The sequence below is a fragment of the Epinephelus moara genome, chromosome 1, assembly GCF_006386435.1.
Source record: "Epinephelus moara isolate mb chromosome 1, YSFRI_EMoa_1.0, whole genome shotgun sequence".
Lineage (NCBI taxonomy): Eukaryota > Metazoa > Chordata > Actinopteri > Perciformes > Serranidae > Epinephelus > Epinephelus moara.
In genome coordinates this window covers 6,494,442-6,514,112 of record NC_065506.1, presented here as the reverse complement: position 1 = coordinate 6,514,112, position 19,671 = coordinate 6,494,442, and positions in this window count along the sequence as shown.

Sequence of the window (19,671 nt, the reverse complement as noted above, 5' to 3'; positions counted from 1 at the left end):
AGTTAACTCAGGTTCAGGTGTGCTACTACACAAAGGTGAAGGGGGCGTGGCCTTTGAGAACAAAGGACCTGGGAATTGTTTGGGGAGGGACAATGGTGGAAGCCAGACAGCCTGCGTTGGGAAAAAAAAACACCCTCAGCTGACTCTTGCTTTTGCTGTTTCCTTGACTGGGTGTGAAGGACCGTAAACTCAGCATACTGAGCAAAATAACAAGTAGGACAAGATTGTCTCTTTTCCTGATTCCACCCTGGTGAGATTGATTCCTGTTTTTTTTTTGTTTTTTTTTATATTTTGCTTTTTTGCAATGCATTACTTTCTCCCAGTTTCTACTTTTGCATTTTGAAGAGTGTACATCGTACATTTCTTTTCTTGCTTAGATTATTTTCCATCAAGTAAAGAATGTTTTAAATTGGACAAAGAGGATAATTATTAAAGTGGCCACTCCTCCAATTACCTTTTTAATTTTATTCATTTGGGAAGGGGGTTAATATCCAAATAAAATGTGTTTGAGCCTTATTTAAGTTTACTTTTAGTACTGTCTTTTGCTGGCACCAGTAGAGGATTAAAGGCACCCCCCTTATTTTAATGACCCTCATTTAACCAAGTTAAAGTAATCACTTTAGCTTTTGAATTTAACCTATAACTAAGGTAGGCTGACCATTATAAATGAATGTCATTCAGGCTTACATAAAGTCACAATATGAACATTACTGTCCATGCAGGCAATTACTTGTCAACCAGGAAAACTACCATGGCTTTTGCCCTCTAGGCTGAAATAGTTGTTTATGTTATCAGCTGACAGGTACATAGTTGCGGCTGCTGGCTGACTGATCACCCTCCATTCAAACAGCTTTCGCAGCGCTCACTGTTACATATTAAGTGGAGCACCAGCACACTGAAATGGAGTGGATGCAATCTATTATCATTTTAAGTCCACTATTTGGTTCAACAAATGTTATATCACTATGACTAAAACTTCAAACAATTTTTGAACTGAAATGTAAAAAAGTCACCCTTTTAAAAATAACTAAAATAAAGGTGACATTCCCTATCCAGGTGCATTTTTTTCAATATCATAAATAAGCAAATGTGCACGGTTTGATAATCGTCAACTTTAATTTCACGGTATACCCTGAAACTGGTATGCAGCTGCAACCCTAGTCTTGATCCAGGCAATAAAAAAACAATAAAACACTTCTTCCCATTGTTTAGTTGCTGAAGTTGTTCCTTCAGCTGCATTATTCTCAGTCAGTAGCACATTGTTTCTGAGTTCTTAAAAAATAGGTTTTACATGCTGTGGGCACTAAAAACAGAATTCTCCTCTCTTTGTTGCGGGGTGGAGGCAGAAATCTTAGAGACAGTCAGCAGATAAACCACCTGTATGGAAAGGAAATTTGTGTGATTTGGTTGAACTGAGACTTTTAACTACCATTCTCTCATCCTGTATTTTCTGTGAAAATTCTCTCCATCCTCAGCCTTCTATCAATTTTTAATTCAACCTGATCATTTCTAAATCTAGCAATGGTTTTTAAAAAGAGAGCAAAAAACTTGAAGAGAAGGAAACAAGAAAAGAGAGGAAAAAGGAAAGAAGAGGAAAAGAGAGTGAAATGAATTACATGAGGAGATGTGACAGCGTGTTGATGTAAATTTCCTGCATCTATATTTCTCTCCAGTAGATGACAGTAGAGTACAGGTTTAACTTTGATAACCTGCAGTAGAGGACGAGTGCGTTTTCCAGCAGAAAACAGGCAGATTAAACCAATTTTCCTCCGGCAACGACTTCAGAGCTCATCATGGAGCTGAGGCTCAGATCTCACTGTGTTTGAATGAGATTACTTTATGGTTGGTGGAGTTTTTATATCTATGTGTAGGCTCAATATCAAGTTGTAAATTTTACTGTTTCACATGAAGAAAAAAGATGACAGTCAAGAATTTCATTTTCACTGACAGCTGATGGACTCGCTCTACTTCTCTTTCAAGCAACATTGTTTTTCCTCTGCTTTTTAAATGCTTCTTTTTTTGACTTTTGACTTTTGTCTTGTTTTGTGTTTCTCATATATTTTCTGAACTTCAATGTGTGATCCCAGCTTCCAAAATAGAAGTAGCCTTTGCTATTTCCTGCCTCAACTTTCTTTGAGTGCCTTTTACTTCTATGTCAGACCTTGTGCTCTCTGCAAACTCCTGCCTGACAAAACATATCACCTTGAAATGTTTATTCCTTCTTACTTCTGTTTGCTTTCCAGTCTCATTCCCATCGGCCTGTCCTGTATGTTTGGTCATCTAAAGTTAAAGTCTTCAGCTGTGACGTTCAGCACATCCCAGGAGTTTTGCTTTTGCAATTTGGTGTAATTGTATGGGCAGACATTTCTCTAGGGCTTTAGTTACCATTTAGAGACGGTCTGTCCTCTATGTTTTAGGGGGATTCTACAGTTAAAGACCTGTCAGTTTCCCAGACTTATTCTGGTATTTTTAGACTCAGTCCATTTAAATTTCACAAGTTTTAGGCAAAAATAAATCAGTAAAGGATTTAGTGTTTCTCCATCATAGTTTTGTACCAGGTGGCATAGGGCTAATGTAGGGGAATAACATGCTTTATTTACAAGCTTCCTAAGAGGTTTCTTGTAAGGATGTACAGTAATATGGTACTGATTAGAGAGAAAAATACAGACCAAGGTCCGGGACAGTTTTTTTATCCTTGAAAATGTATAAGCTGTTGATGAGTTTCAGAGTAACTCCAGCACAGGGGGGGACTTACCATTAGGCAAAACTAGGTGGTTGCCTGGGGCCCCAAGTTTCTGAGGGCCCCATAAAACTCCTCATACACTTATGGTCAGAGTTTTTACTTGAGAAAAGAGGTAGTGGTGTGGACCCATATTGTCCAAAAACTCAAAGAAAAATGCAGGTGCTCTTGAAGAAGAGGGCTCAAAATCTTACCAAGGACGAAAAAACAAACTTCAGGCACTCTTGCATGGAGCAGGGAAAGAAAAAGGGTAGCTTGATTACTTCATTAAAAGCCTTTATTTTATTATGGCTTTTACAAAGACACTTAAAAATACCTTTTTAAGTGTCTTTGTACAATAAGGACTGAAAACAGGGATGAATAAAAGGATCTGGAGGGCCCCATGCCTGTCTTTGCCTTGGGCCCCAAAATGACTAAATCCGCCCCTGCTCCAGCATACTTGTAAATTGCTGCATTTATAGTTATGGTTTGACATGGGGAATAAAATAACATTATTCTCTCCCTTAATGTGAGGTAAATGAGAAAATCACAGCCCAGTTGCCAGAAGATAATGTTGGCATTGTACATTTCTGCAAACCATGGATACTTTACATTGGTACGTTTCATATGTATCACGAATTGACGCCATACTTATGGCGTAGGCTCTGCGTCCACACAGAGCCTATGCAGTAGCCTGACGTTCACCTCCCCAGAAATGCAACTACATGTAGCAGTGACGCAGACCTCCTGTCTATTTTTGCAAACTGAAAACCATTTCCCTCAGTGGATATGATGCTTTATTTACTTTTATTTCAGAGATAAAAAAACAATAAATTGTGAAGATAACAAAGTCCCCACACAATGGCATTTTAAGTCTTATGTGTGATTTAACCTTGCTTTATACAAGTAGAGGAAAACTCTGCTAGTCACTAGGCTAATTTATACAATGTAAAATGCCATAGGCTTGTGCTAATAACATTAGCATGTTGTATTTGTTTGGAAAACATATTCATTATAAGATAGTTGTTTTGTTGGTGAACCTTGTGAGATGTAATAGAGCTGAATTTTGTAATGTTACCTTTGTTAAATGTTTTTTGCTTCATGACGCTGGGCTAGCAATGTAAAATGCCATAGGCTTGTACTAATAACATAATTTGTTATATTTGTGGGGAAAATGTGTCCAGCAAAAGACAAGTGCTTTGTCTGTGATTCCTGCGAGTTATAGTGAAGCAGATTTGTGTACTTCTCATCAAAAATCTTTGCTATTAAGCCATGTTTAATGTGTTTAATGTGTGTTTTGGGTGTGTTTTGAATCAACTAAACTTTACAGCACTTCACAGAAACCACACTGCTGACCAGTGAGACGTACTGCAGAGTGACACAGAATCACCATTGTACCAGTGTAAATGCTCACAACGACAAAGGCTACGGTGTAGGCTCTGCATAGAGCTGATACACAAGTATAAATCCGCCGTAAGAAGAGTGAAATCGTACAGTCATGAAGCGAAAACATTTTCAGATTCAGATTTCCAATCTGTGGACACCTCTAGTTCACCTCATGTTTAGTCTTTAACACCTTGCTAGGTTTTTTCTCCTGAAACCACACTCCCTCCAGCCTACAGATGTTACTGTATTATTGACATCAGTGCTCACTTTCTCCAGGTTGATAGGAATCTTTCAGTTAACTCTAGAAACACATCTATATTAGAGGGACAGAAAAAGAGATAAAGTGGTACACGACTGTGGTAACAACCGCAATTTGTCATCATAACTGATTTTTAAAAATTGGATTGAATCCACGCCACTCAGAAATGTTCCACTGTCTGTGTCGATTTTTCAGTGATGATTATTGGAGCCGACTGGTGTTGATTGCTGTTTGTTCGCTCGCAGAGATGATTTGGCTGTGACTTTTCTGACATCTGTGGACTGATGTAATGTTTCTTTTTTACACTTTCAGTTCTTTTTCACTGTGTGTTTGATAAAATGTGGATGAAACTGTCGGAGGAGCGCCCACAAACTAATCAGTCTGAATCATACAAACTTACATGACCTCGGTAGAGGAAGAGGTAAAGTGTGCTTGTGTGTGCATGGAGGTAAAATGGGGGTGGCAGCCTTATTAAGTTATCCATCTGTAATGAGAATTCCTTTGGCAAATTAGCCCCTCACTAATGAACAAGCGTCAGAGGCTGTAAAGGGACTTTAATGAAACAGGAAGTTTTAAACAGGTTATTGCAACACCAGCTCACACATTTAATACACTGCTTATTTTGTCCTCATTACAACCTGTTTAGCCTAACACATACACATCCAGCAGAACATCAGGGAAATCACTTTACAGATGAGCTCATGCAGTTGTTTTACCACCTGATAGTGTCATCATCAGAACTTTAAAAATATGTAAAAACTAGAATTACCGCTTTGCACTTGTATGCCTCTGCAAACCTAGCAAGTTGCAGTTACAGTTTACATCCATGTCTCTGAAAACATGAATGCTTCACACATATCTTCCCCTCTGCAGCACAAAAGATCTATACAATCAGTTTAAAGACTGGAGTCATCAATTCGGTTTTCGACCAAATGTCTCCCCTTCTGTTCCTGAGATATGATATTGAATAATGGCCAGAAAAGTCATTCATTCATCTTCTAACCGCTTCATCCTCTTGAGGGTCACGGGGGGGCTGGAGCCTATCCCAGCTGACATCGGGCGAGAGGCAGGGTACACCCTGGACAGGTCGCCAGACTATCACAGGGCTGACACATAGAGACAGACAAGCATTCACACTCACATTTACACCTACGGACAATTTAGAGTTATCAATTAACCTAATCCCCAATCTGCATGTCTTTGGACTGTGGGAGGAATCCGGAGTGTCGGAGAGAACCCACGCTGACACGGGGAGAACATGCAAACTCCGCACAGAAGGGCTCCCACACCCGGGATCGAACCGGCAACCCTCTTGCTGTGAGGCGACAGTGCTAACCACCACACCACCGTGCCGCTCTGGCCAGAAAAGTGTTCTTGCAAATGTTTTGATGAAGTTGATGAAGTCTTATGTTTTGTGAGGTCACAGTGACCTTTGAACTTTGACCACCATATCGTAATTAGTTCATATTTGAGTCCAAGTGGACGCCGGTGTCAAATTTGAAGAAACTTCCTCAAGGCTTTCTTGAGATATCATGAAAATCAAGAAGAGACGGAGACAGATGCAAGATCACAGTGACCTCCGACCACCAAAGTCTAATCAGTTCATCTTTGAGTCCAAGTAGGCATTTGTGCCAAATTTGAGGAAATTTCCTTCAGGTGTTCTTAAAGGGGAAGTTCCGTTTTTTACAACCTGGACCTTATTCCTGGCATTAAATACGGTTGTTTACTCACCCAGATAAGTTTGCTGTCATTTGGAGTCCTTTGGAAGATATTTAGATCCATGAGAGCCACATACATCCATATAGTGGGAATGATCGGGGCACCGACAATGAGGCTCTAAATAACACATTATCTGCCGTGAAACTCGTTCATTTCACCAATATGTTTTTATGAATCGCTAGAGTTGCTTGTCATCATCATCATCCAGGTCATTTATACTGACCTACTAACCTCTGACCTGGATGATGTCATTGCGCCTCAGCACACCCGGCAAGGCTCTGTTTACGGCTGATTTGCTACTTTTAGTTTTTTGAAACATGGCTGAATAATTGTCAGATTTTGAGGTTTTGGACGACGACTTTGAATATGATGGACATCCTTACCGTTTTGAGCCAGAGTATACGGATGAGGAGCTCTTTGAAACGTCCAAGCTAACCGGTGGTGTTCTTGGGACAATGTTCCACTATGCCAACAGAGGAGGAATGTCTTTGTTGCTCCGAGTGGGATTTGAGGCCAGGAGATACACGTCTGGATGTCTCCAGAAATGACTGTCTCACAACTACAGAGGATTTCACTTCTATGATCAACCGTGCTGTTGTAGAGACTTTTTTTTGTGTCCCGAAAGTAAACATGAAGACTGAGCCAAAGCCTGCAGGACCGAACGGGCAACTTTCAATTGAGTAAGTAGCCTACACACATGCATAAGTTGTTTATTTTCCTTGAATTTGTTTGCTTGATGAGTAAATAACTATGAGAATTTACATTTCTTTAGTTTCTTCTCATTGCTTGTGTAGAACGGCCCGCACACTGCACAAAAAGCAGAGGCACATCTTATGCAAAATGTGTATTTATTATTACATAGTGCTCAGTGACAAAAAGTGAGAAACAGAAAAGTGAACGTTTCAGTGGTAAAGAGGATTGTCTTTACAAATTGCCTCTGACATCATCCAGGTCAGAGGTTAGTAGGTCAGTATAAATGACCCGGATGATGATGATGACTCGAGTTTCGCGGCAGATAATGTGTTATACAGAGCCTCATTGTCGGTGCCCCAATCATTCCCACTATATGGATGTACGCGGCTCTCGCGGATCTAAATATCTTCCGAAGGACTCCAAATGACACCAAACTTATCTGGGTGAGTAAATAACCGTATTTAATGCCAGGAATAAGGTCCAGGTTCCCCTTTAAGATATCATGTTCACGAGAAAGCGACAGACAAGATCACAGTGACCTTAAACTTTGACCTTTGAATACCAAATTCAAATCAGTTCATGCTTGACTCAATGTGGATGTGTGTGCCAATTTTTTTTAAGAAATTCTCTCTAAGTGCTTTTGAGATATCATGTTCACAATAATGAGACAGATGCAAGGTAACTGTGACCTTGACTTTTGAATTTTGACCACCAAAATCTAATCAGTTCATCTTTGAGTCCAAGGGGAAGTTTGTGCCAAATTTGAAAAAAAAAAAAAAAAAATCCTCAAGGCATGCCTGAGATATCAAATGTACAAGAATGAGACAGATGGGGTCACAACAACCTTGACCTTTGACCTATGACCTATGGATTCAGTTCTTCCTTGAGTCCAAGTGGACATTTGTGCCAAGTTTGAAGAAATTTCCTCAAAGCATTCTTGAGATATCTCATTTACAAGAATGGGACAGACGGACAGAAGGATGAACTACCATCTATGCAGTAGGGGAATGTAAGTAAGTACTGTACGTCATTACAAATTTGAGGTATTTGTACTTCACTTATTTCCTTCTGTGTTGTTGCCCGTCCTGCTTACATGGAGTATGTCACAGGACTAAATCACAGCACTTTCTCCTCCGTCTTAAAACACAACTTTGGAAAAGTTTACTGTTGCATTTGTTGTTAGATATACAACATGCAATATATGGCAAATTGTTCTGTGAGCCAGCCGCCTCGAATAGTATTGGCAAACTCCCTTTGTTTTTTTGGAGCACTGTTCACACAAAACAGTTTACATTTAGCAGCTGTCTCTTGTTTCTCTGTCCTCGTCCTGGCTGAAGACAAATATCCATTAAACCCTGAGAGAGACGAGTATAAGAACGGTCGGGATAAACAATGCGGCCAAACCCAGGCTCAGCGACGGCACTCTGTTCACCGCCAAGCTGTAATAACCAAACAATTCTTCTGTCTCCTGAATGAGACTTTGATTTACACAAACAGCTTACATGTGCCTTCTCTTCTTTTACCTCTTTACCCCTTCATCTGGCCCTGCGGCTCTAATTACTGGGACACACGGGAGGACGTCCCTGACGACAGCCTGGGGGAACAAGGAAAGGAGGGAAATCACTGGGGAGGTGTGTTTGTTAATGAGATGGATCGGACTTGGCAGGCAGCAGAGCCTGGCAGCAAACTGTGGACAGAGAGATGGACGCCCAAATCTGTGAGCTCCACTCGCACTTAACCAAACAAATCTGGAGCAAAAGCAAAGACCTGGACTGTAAATAGCCTCAGAGTCTATTTTAGAGCCTGGGGATTATCTGCATTTTCATACCGTCAGTTTGATAAAACCTCAGATTAGCATATGTGAAGAAGGACTGATTTCACGGTGGAACGGAACAAGCAGATTGTAGCTTTAGTTACCGAAAGCTTTCTTAGAGGCAGAGCTGCTCTGGAGGCAGAAATGGGCATTTATAACATCTGGTCACACACTGAACAGAGGTGTCACAACAGGTGCTCCAGATTGCTATATAAATAAAGTTTGATTTGATTTGATATCTAATGGGATGCAACGCTTGTGTTCAAACCCCAGGTAGCAAAGCTACAGCATTTGTGTCTTCTTAAAATTACTGGTGACTTAAAGCCATCTCTCATAGAGCACAGATTTATGTCCAAGAAATATGCACAGAAATTTGTAAGGCTGATATGGTTGGGTTTTATGAATGCTTGCACACCCCTGTGGAACATTCTTGCAAGGATAAAAATATTGAGATAGACCTTGATTTCTGCCTGCAAAAATGTGTTTAACCAATGAAAAATTTGTTCCGACTGCTGTCATACTTCCAGGTCATAGCTAGCTTGCTGCCAAAATTGGGGAATGTCTTATCAATTTGTTTTCACCCATGTGTGTCACCCAATATTGTGTGACCCACCCAAAAAAGGACGATATATGGCTTGAGACCACTAAGCAGCTGCTAACGTTATATGTTGGTCATGTATGGAATCGGACCAGCCAAAAAAGCTGGCATTAGCATCAAATTTGAGGTATAGTTAATATTAGCCTGTTTCTCAGTGACAGCAATGAAGTATGACTGGGCCTGAGAAAATTACCTGAGCAGTGTTTGAAAGTGTTTTTCATGTTGCAGGTGAGCTAACAATATAGTGCTCTACACTGAACTCCCTACTCACTATGTAGGGAGTAGTGAATGAGAGAATGATTTCAGACATAGCCTACAACTAATGAGGCTAACGCAGGGCAGGTGTGCAACAGGGTAAATGAGGGGAAGGCACTAATTGGGGGAGTAAGAACAGATCAGTGAGACTTATCAGGGCGAAGTGTAGACATAAAACTTTCTGAGCTGTTTGAGGCGCATTTCCTCAAATATATACTGCATTTTTGTTATGAATTGTCAGATACAGTAAACAGTTTGCCAATAGAGTGCTCCAGGGATGACGTTTTTCTGTAGGCGGAAGTTAGCATTGCACTGGTTCCCTCATCAAAAAAGCCTATTGCAGGAAATAAACTCTGTGGCAAACAAACATTTATGATACTTAAACGTTTTGTTTAGCAAGATTATCTTCACAAGGCTCAGGAGTATGTGCAGGGCCGCGAGGGAGGGATTAGGACGGCTGCTGCGCAGTGAGGGAGAGCCGAGGCTCCCAGAGAGGGAGAAATAGAACCAAGTAGGATAAAATCCTTGCATGTTCGTCTGGTAGGAGGGGCTCAGGGCGGAGACGAACGAAACCTAACTCAGATGAGACTCAGGGCGGAGACGAACGAAACCTAACTCAGATGAGACTCAAAAATCAACTGTTGTCAGGCTTTCTACCTACTGCAGCTTTAAATTATTATTAATAATAATAATAATGATAATAACAATAATGGATACAGTTCTAGATAATTGATGTAAACCTCATGATTGACATCTTTCCTATCTCTTCAGTCCATCCCCACAGAGTAAAATGTGAGTCTACAGCCATTGCCAGCAGCTCTGTGCTCTGAGCAAAGTGCTAGCATCAGCATGCTAATATACAATTAGTACAAAACACAAAGTACTGCTAAGGGCCGATGGGAGTGTTTATTAGTTTTGAAGGTATTGGGTAATAAACAAAAATATTGGACAAATTACAATTATCAAGTGACCCATCCATTTGTTGAGATATTTCAGTTTTGAACAAAGCAGTGGACCAACAGATCAACTGACATCCCTAAAGGCATGGCACTGGTAAAGGTAAAATGTCTGCCTTCTATATTCTTGCCATTAGCCTATAATCAGTCCTAGATGAGCTAAGAGATTCCTCTTGCAGTTTGTCGCTGAAAAGCTTTTCTTTCAAACAACCTGACAGTAGCGTTGAGTGAGAGTGATAGCAGGAGGATGAGTGGCAGCAGAGCACAGAGCTGCAGGACAGACACCCTCCGGCTGTTGTTCACCTCAAATGGATCACATTTAGCAGCTTTCACCCCTACACACTCCATCCTCTGTTCTCCATTTTCTCATCTCCACATCTCTACCGCCTACACACACACACACACACACACACACAGCGTCCACTTCTGTCCATCATATTATCTGTTCTGTGAGGCCACATCTCCTGTCTGTCTGCCTCCTGTGTCAGAGCTCTTCAGGGGTTTATCACTTTATCAGCCCACTCAGGGCCGCACAGAGCGTCTGATAAAATCACATCATGGTTTCTGTCCAATGACACGCCTGAAACTGCTCCGGGCTGAAGCCATTAGCTACTCTTCACAGTTATTTTCACTCAGGTCCTCATTCTCTGCTACTGACAACTCAATCATTACATTCACAGGAAGCTTTGATATCTTTTATATTTTCATGCACTCAAATAAATATATATTTAAGATTTACTCCCAGTGTAGCTTGTATAAACCAGTTTGAAAATAAACTTACCAGTGCCAGTCAAAATGAAAATGAGAAAGTGTTGTTGACAGTGCATTCATCGTATCCAGGTGCAGTCACATATTTCAGAGACACACCAGGGGAACAGATGTGTGTATGTGATCAATGTACAACTGATTGAGAACACAGACGTTTGTGAAATTCATTCATGCCTAAACTTAGAAAACAATTTCCAATTTTGGTTGAGGAAACAGACATTTTGCAAAATGGACTTGTTTTTGGCTTCAAATGGATTTGTTTTATTTCTCTGCGTTCAATTCAGTGTCATGTTCTTGGACATGTTTAGCCTGGCTTAGCACAATGACTTGAAACAGGAAAACACTCTGCCCAACAACTGGCAGTCAGCTGTTGATCAGTGTTGGTCCGTCAGTGAGTGTCTGTCGCCCTAGTCAGTGTGGTGTGTCCCGCACCATTGCCCATTGTCTGCTCCTGTCAGCTTTTTTGGCCTGTTTAGCATGTTGAATCAGTGACAGTGAAATAAAGTAATGGCTGAGCTTGTCAGTGAATGAAATCACTGTGACTGGCAGTTCAGCTCAGCGCACAAGAAGAGAAACAGAAGTGAGGAAAATAAACAAAGAGCTTAAGTCAAGAGGGCGGGAGATTGAAACAAACTTGTTACAGATGGTCAGATTATTTTTCTTTAGCTATTGACCTCTTTAGCAGAAATGTTTCCTGATGGTTTGTGGTATTGTTCACTGGGGCACTTTAAATATGCTCTGTTCTTTCAACATTGGATTTGTGCAAACTGGCTAACTAGCATGAAGACAGTCTTCCGGTTTCCCTTTTTAAATGACGATTACAGTCTGCTGGTGCGGAGAGTTATTTCCTCTCATGCAGGTGCAGGACTTACGGTTGGAAAGTCTTTGTGGTGTGTTCATGTGCAACTTTTTGGCCAAAGTCTGACGATGTAATAGTCTGCTTTTGTTGCCGCTAGTTCTTTGAAGTTGGATGGTTTGGGCCTTTTGCAGATTGAGTCCAGGTTAGCTTCAGTTCAGCTGAACTACAGGCTAACAAGTCTTCCAAATTAAACTACAAACTACACTGTCTATAACTGCCCCCCAAAAGACACTTTAGCATTTGATTAACAGGATGACATTGTTTGTCAGTGGGGTCCAAATTCGCTACAAAAATAAGAGCGTTTCATGATGTGACACCACCATGGTTAAGGTTTGGTGTGGCCTAAAACTGACTTTGTTAGGGTAAGTAAAATATTGTGGTTTGGTCTAAAATGAGTACTTCATAAAGGTTAGGAAACAACAGTAGTCATGGTAAAAAGATATAAAGAAAATAAAAAAAATCAATGACTATTGGTTGGAAATGATGAAGAAACAGCAGTATCCTCTGCTAAAGTCTGACTGACCTTCCTCTGCGGACTTTGTGGCTTCATAATGTCACTCTTCTTACTTTGCTTCCAAGCAAAAGTTATTCAATCAGAGATACTTGCGTCAAAGAATTGACCATTTAGATTAAATGGTTTTACAATAAGATAAAAGCAGTTAGATAAAAAGCTCTGCTGTTTGATTTCTCACTGAATTGAGGCAGTAAAGTAGATTCTGCTGAGATCCCATCCCCCAACAATAAACACATACATCAACATGACATGTTAAATCACAAAATCAGCAATATAAAATACCTATCACGTTTTCGTCCCATCTTGTCAAATACAGCTGCTTTGTCAGTGAATCTAAATGTCAAAAACATGACATGCTAGGTACCCTCCTTCTTCAGTTTTGGACATTCAGGGACAGTGTTTCAATTTACACTCACTACATGCATGGTATCTTTTAAATATATACTTGTGTTACTCCATTAAGTTAAGGCCAGAAAGCATCTGGTTAGATTTAGGAAAAAAGTCCTGGTTTGGCTTAAAATAAGTACATTTGTTACTAACATGTAATGTCATGTCATGTGACATACTTCACTAACGTTACATGCTACACATACTAGCACACTTTGTTTTTATTAAAATAACTCGACTGACTTTTGGTTTCAATGAACGGTGGTTTCCTGGGTCCAAGTCCAAACTTTGTTTGACCCATTCACCTCCACTCTCTCCCACCTTATGTGGACCTTCTTGCTTTTAACACTACAATAGTTTCCTGCAGCATCAGAAACAACCATCACCCCATGAATGTCATGCTGCTGCCAAGGGTGCATGTACTTTGGTGTCTGATGCCGAAGTCCACTGACAAAGCAGTATTTGACAAGTTGGGATTGAGAACAGGCTCAAATACCATATATGGATAAAGCTGGCATGGGAGTAATCAACAGAGTAAAAGTGTCTGGTCATTGTAAAGTGTATTGCAAACAGCTGAGGCCAATCTGCCAATTTCAGTAACGCTCTGCTTCATTGATGTTCCATAGTAACATTTTTTTTTTGTCATGACAATATTGACAATGACAATGCCAATATTAACTGTAAATAAAAATAAAGATGAAAGTTTCTTAATTCATCTGTTTTTTGCAGGAGGCTCTTTTTTTATGCCGATCCAACAGAGCAGAGGACTCTGGCGAGAGAAGGTGAGGAGGTATGTGCTTTACGGTGAGTGAGGACTGGTGTGATGTTGGAAATGCGATGTGCTGTCTTGTTCCTGCTGTGGATGACTTCCACCGTTCAGAGGAGGCTGCAGAGCAGCTGCCTGTGTTTGGAAGAAGCAACTGTAGTGTAAGAATTAAGCCCTAATCAAGTAAAAGTGTTACACTGCATAAATTGATTAAGAAACAAAACCATATAACCATCATATAACCATGTTTTATGTATAAGATCTTATAAAACCGACTGAAATGCATCTATATGTGTTAAAGCACTGTTATACATGTTATAGTGTTCACAAATTAGAGTTATGAGTCAACATTGTATTCACACAACAGAGCACACACATAACCTATCATATTCTGTATAATGATAGCACACACACACATTCAAATGTTTGTACTACCTGATGCACATTTAAAATTTTATATTGTATAAGAGCACAAGGGACTGCATAAAGAAAGTCCCTAAGATTCACATGTTTTTTAAAAATAAAGTGAAAGCAAATCCAAAGCTAAGAGTGGAAGATTTGGGAACTTCCAGACTCAAAATGAAAGTGATACACCATTAAAATCGGGCCTGTTCACGATTGGACAAAAAGAAAAAGGTTGCCACCAATAGCTTTGCATTGAAGTGGGATGGATTAGCAGAAGGAGGTGGAGACTCTCTCCAGTCTCCACCAGCATAAAAGCAGACGCACTGAAAGTAGATTTTCAGTCCAGCTCCGGGGCTTGACTCGATGAGTTGTATGTGTTGAAGCTTGTGAACACATTAAACTCGATTGCATCGGACTCTGCCTGTCTCCAGAGTTTCTTTGAGTATTGATTAGCTGAATCCGAGGTACCAGATCGACATCAGAGGACAACTGAGAAGTCAAGTGGAGGACAAGGTCGGGAGCCTACAGGCCCAATTCCAGGCACCGATTTTTACCTCTACACAACCATGCAGCTGTCTTGCTGAGGTCTGGATGTGTGGACAGTTGGATCATTCCACAACCAGAAACCATGGATTACCAGAACAATTTGGAAACATGGACAAGTATAAAGCAGCAGCCAACAATGTAAGTATATGCAACATGAAAAATTTGTGTTGGACACAGTGTGCATATTTGTCAAAAGCGCTGGTTTAGAGCAGCTTATATGTAGCCTGGGAGGCAAAAAAGTCCACTGGACACTGACTCTGTAAAAGTGAGGAGAACGTGTCTCCCTACCCCCAGTGGAAATTACAGCCAGTATGCTGATAGACAAAGCAGTGGTACAGTAAATGTAGATTTGCTAACACAATGCTAACAAAGTCAGTAGTTTCTGTTAAAATGAAAAGTGGTTTCCCCAAATCTCCCCTGTGAGTAACATGTATCCATTTTTAGTTCATTTTTACTCTCTGTCTAAACACACACATCAGACAAATTTGGTTTAAAAATGTCCATATTTTCATTCATATCTTCTCTCTGAAAGTTTTCTTTCTGCAGCAGAGTGATGGAGCTTTTATCTGTAATTCACAGACACAAGTTTTTGTTTTTCATCTCTTCCTTTGGCATCTCCCAGCCAGCTGCCTTTAACCCTATCTCCTTTCATTTCCTCCCACTATCTACCATTAACACCACCCCCCTGCATCTCTGTTTCACCTCCTCCACCTGACAACATCCTGCATCCATCTATTTTTCCTCTCTCTGTGTGTCTATCTAAATCACATCTGAGTGCCAGCAGGACAGATCCACACCTCCCATTACCTGCACCCCACGTTCCCACCATCTCTCACTTATTTCCCAGGTTCCCCTTCTGCCTGGTGTTTTCTTAACCTCTCCTGTGGTGTGTGGAGAGGTGTGGTGCAGAGTGTAGCCTACAGTCGAGCTTCTTTTCAGCCTTGTTACATGCAGAAATAACTTCATGTTACCTGAATCTCGAGGTAGAGAGCTAAAGGCGGTGGAGTCACTTCATACCACCACGTTCATATTTCTCTCATCCCCCACTTTCCATCTCCCCCTGACTTTCCTCTGTCCTTCTTTTTCACTCTATCTTAATGTATTTTCCTAATCTTTCCATCTCCTGACAAATATTCTCTGTTTTGTCGACTCTTCCAGTCATTCTCCTGCGTGTCTCTGGCTGTCTGAGCACAGCTACAATGTACTGAAAGTTTGCTATAGACGTAAGCTATTTCAGATAAGTAGCTAACTAAACTGCAGCTGCAGAGGTTTGTGCTCCAAAACTGCCCCAAATCTTGTCCCAGTTCTAAACATTTGTATTGAGTCTTAACAAGTAGCCTATGTGTCTGACGTCTCAAGAGGTTTAGAACATTAAAACCTCTAAGCAATTGGTTTTGGCTATGCACCTATTACCTGTCTTCAATGCAACCTGAATTGAGTATTTTAGACAGTCCATTTTGTGTCTTGACCTCCTGGTGACTGAAGACAGCTAATGGCTTCTGGCAGCTTTTTAAGCCACTGTTGCTGTACAGCCTGTGTGCATTTTTATCCAATATACATAATGTATAAAATTCTTCTTAAACACAAACATGGTGTTTTACTCAGGAAAAATGAACTTTGTATCCAACTTATTTCTAGCTCCCCTGATACCTTGTGTAAATTACAGGCACAGCTTCTAATGCTGAACTGGAACTGGCGTTCTCCCATGGTAACGGTATGGAATGGTATGCTAACGAAATGCTAATCGTCTTTTCTAGAGTAATTTGGAAATAAAACATGTGAAACACACCACCTGTTACACCTCAGACGGTATAACATGATCATACCCCTGTCTCTCTGATAGCCATCTCAAGGCATTTGTTGTTTTCCTTTGTAACCAAGCATGTTAGCAATTAGCTTGCCTTGCTCTAGCATAGTGTTAAATTTAACAGAGCCCGAGCTAGCTTACGGTAATCATCTACTCCTCAAAGATGATTTATGATTTCTTATGATACGGTGACCAGACGTCCCCGATTTCGGGGGACAGCCCCCGATTTGGGTGACCTGTCCCTGGTAAAAGCTGTCCCCAAAAATGTCCCCGATTTTGACACTGAATGGGGGAAAAATGCGCGCAGACTGAAACGCCAGTTATTACGGTAGTCAGTAAACGCATCGCCAGAGAAGATGTCGTATGACGTACAGACGTTATCAGGAAGCACGACCAGACGAAGCAGCATCAATAACAACAATGTGGAGGCGGCAAAAAGGAGAGAAAAGGAGACCAGCGGCCGCGTTAAATGGTATGTTGTGTATGAACTTATTTATTTTGTGTGAGCTGGCAGTAGACTTGACTGTGTGTGTGTGTGTGTGTGTGTGTGTGTGTGTGTGTGTGTGTGTGAAGTGAGGTAAAGTAAGTATGATTGTAACATGCAGTTGTAACACGCTGTTTAATCTGAACTGAAGACCTAACGTAACGTTATAAAAGTCAGTGAACATTAACATTATGTCACTGTTTTTATATCTGTCATTGGTGAAGCTGTAATGTTAGCGTGAGATTACCAGGTGATGACATTGTATGTGGCTCTGTTTTAGAAAAGGAGGAGGCGGAAGACTGCTTTGGTAGCATAGGATTTTCCTGGAGGCATAGGGACCTGAGACTGTGTTAGAATAATAAATAAATAATAAGTAAATGGTTAATAGTTGTGTGTTAACTGCTGTATTTTGTGTCGGGCTGGTACCAGACAGTGCTGTGCAATATTATCTCTATGTTGCTCTGTTGTAGAATAGGGAGAAGACTGATAAAAAATAACAGAGAAGACAAGTATAGGAGAGACTGAAAGTAAAGACTGAAGGAAAGAAGAGGAAAAGAGCAGGAGAATGGGGTGGGAAGGCAAAAATAAGGAAGTAAACAACAGTGACGGGAAGAGAGAGTGAAAGAATGATATGTAAAGGTGAAGTGAAGGAAAGGAGAGTAAGGAGAGAAGAAAGAAGGGTGAAGAAAAGAAAAGCATTGAAGAAGCAGAGAAAAGAGACATGGAGAGGGAAGAAGAGTAGAGGAGAAGATGGCTCTTTCCAAAGGTGAAGCCATAGTGAAGAACGTGTTCGCACCATGGGCAACCAATATGGTAACACAGGACCTAGACCAGGTTGAATTTGTGTCCCTGTCTATTGATTCATCCAATCATGGACATGTGAAGCTGCTGCCAATAATGGTCAGGTATTGCAAAGCAAATGATGGCAGCATGTCCATAGAAACAAAACTGCTTGATTTTGTTGAACTCAAAGGAGAAAAGGCAGAGGAACTTGCAGCTGAGATCATGGTGGTGACTGAAAAATTCTCACTGGAAAATAAAGTAGTGGCATTCTCTGCTGACAATACAAACACCAACTTTGGCGGGCTGAATAGGGTGGGGAGAGTCTTCAAAGTGAAGAATGCACTGCAGCTGGACGTGAATGGCCTGGGTTGTCCTGCCCACATCATCCATAATGCAACCAGAACAGCTATGGATACCCTTCCCATTGATGTAGAGTACCTGCTCACAAAGATATTTGGGTATTTTCATATTTACACTGTTAGAGTGGAAAGATTGAAGACCTTTTGTGAATATGTTGGCCAAGAGTATCACAACATCTTGGGACACAGCAATGTTCGCTGGCTGTCCATGCTCCCTGCTCTAGAAAGAGTGCTTAAAATGTATGCACCACTGAAAGCCTTTTTTCTTTCTGAAGAAAAATGCCCTGTTGTCTTGCGAAGAATGTTTGAAGATCCACTGACTGAGCTGTGGCTGGCCTTTGCCCATGGAAACCTGGCCATATTCAGTGACACGATCAAGAAGCTTGAAGGCCAGGACCACTGTGCTGTGGAGTCAGTTGCAATCCTGAGAGAAGTGGAGGTAAAACTGACAGCAAGACGTGACGACAGCTTCGTTCCAGTACTGGCCAGAGGACTTCTGGGGGAGCTTGTGGAAAATGCAGCAATTACTAGAGAAAACTTTCTCAAAACATCTCATTCTTTCTTCACAACAGCTGTGAACTACTTGCAAGCTTGGGGAAAGCACACAGACAATTTAAATGACTTGCACTGTCTCCTTTTAAAAAAGAAACCTCTGCGCGAAGAGATCCAGACGGCAACAACTTTGACCATCAAAGAAGGTGATTTGTTTGATGAGGTCTCTGCCCTGCAAGAGTTGTGAGTGCACTTTATAAATGTAGGCTATTCTTTGATTTTAATAAAGTAGCATTTTGTTGATGTTGTTTAGCCTTGCTGATGCTGTTGCATGGGGGATACAGTTATTTTTATTGTATGAAAAAATCATATCTGCAGTAGGAAGTTGCACTTTGGTTTGGTACATAGTGATACATGCTCTGAAAGGTTTAGGAACCTCTGATGTAGCACATTTCAAACAGAGGCAATTACATAGAGCAGATAAAAAAGAGCACAATGACTAAATTATATAAGTATATTACCAAACTGATGTTATTTCTTTAAGAAACTATTCACTTACTATTATTTTATTATTCTTGCAGTTTTTCTCATGTTCTCCTCTGCTCTTATTCTACCCAGGCTCCTGAGACAGAGGCTACGGAGGTGGATGAATGAGGGGATCACGGTGATGTCACCCATTTTTTTGACTGGCACCTTTTGTAAAAAATAAAATAAAATAAAAGCTGGTCAAAATACATGAAAAAGTACTTGTCCCTGTTTTTTATTTCATAATGATAATATTTAATGATTTTTCACCGCCGCACTGAAAATGTCCCCGATTTTCATCTCAGAAATCTGGTCACCTTATCTTATGATCCATGAACAGACAGTAACATATGAGGCAACCAGATTATTTCTGTATTACTTTTAACTCTGCTCGTCTGTCTTAAAGAACACCTATGCTCATTTTGGGGTAGTATTTGTAAGATTGGGGTCTAGTGGAATAATGGAATAGATTTATGTGCTTTCATATTATTTTTCCGATACTGCTCATTTCTGCAGTGTCTCTGTCTGAAACGCTGTGTTTGGGTTTATGTCCCACCGCCCCAGCAGCCCAGTCTAGT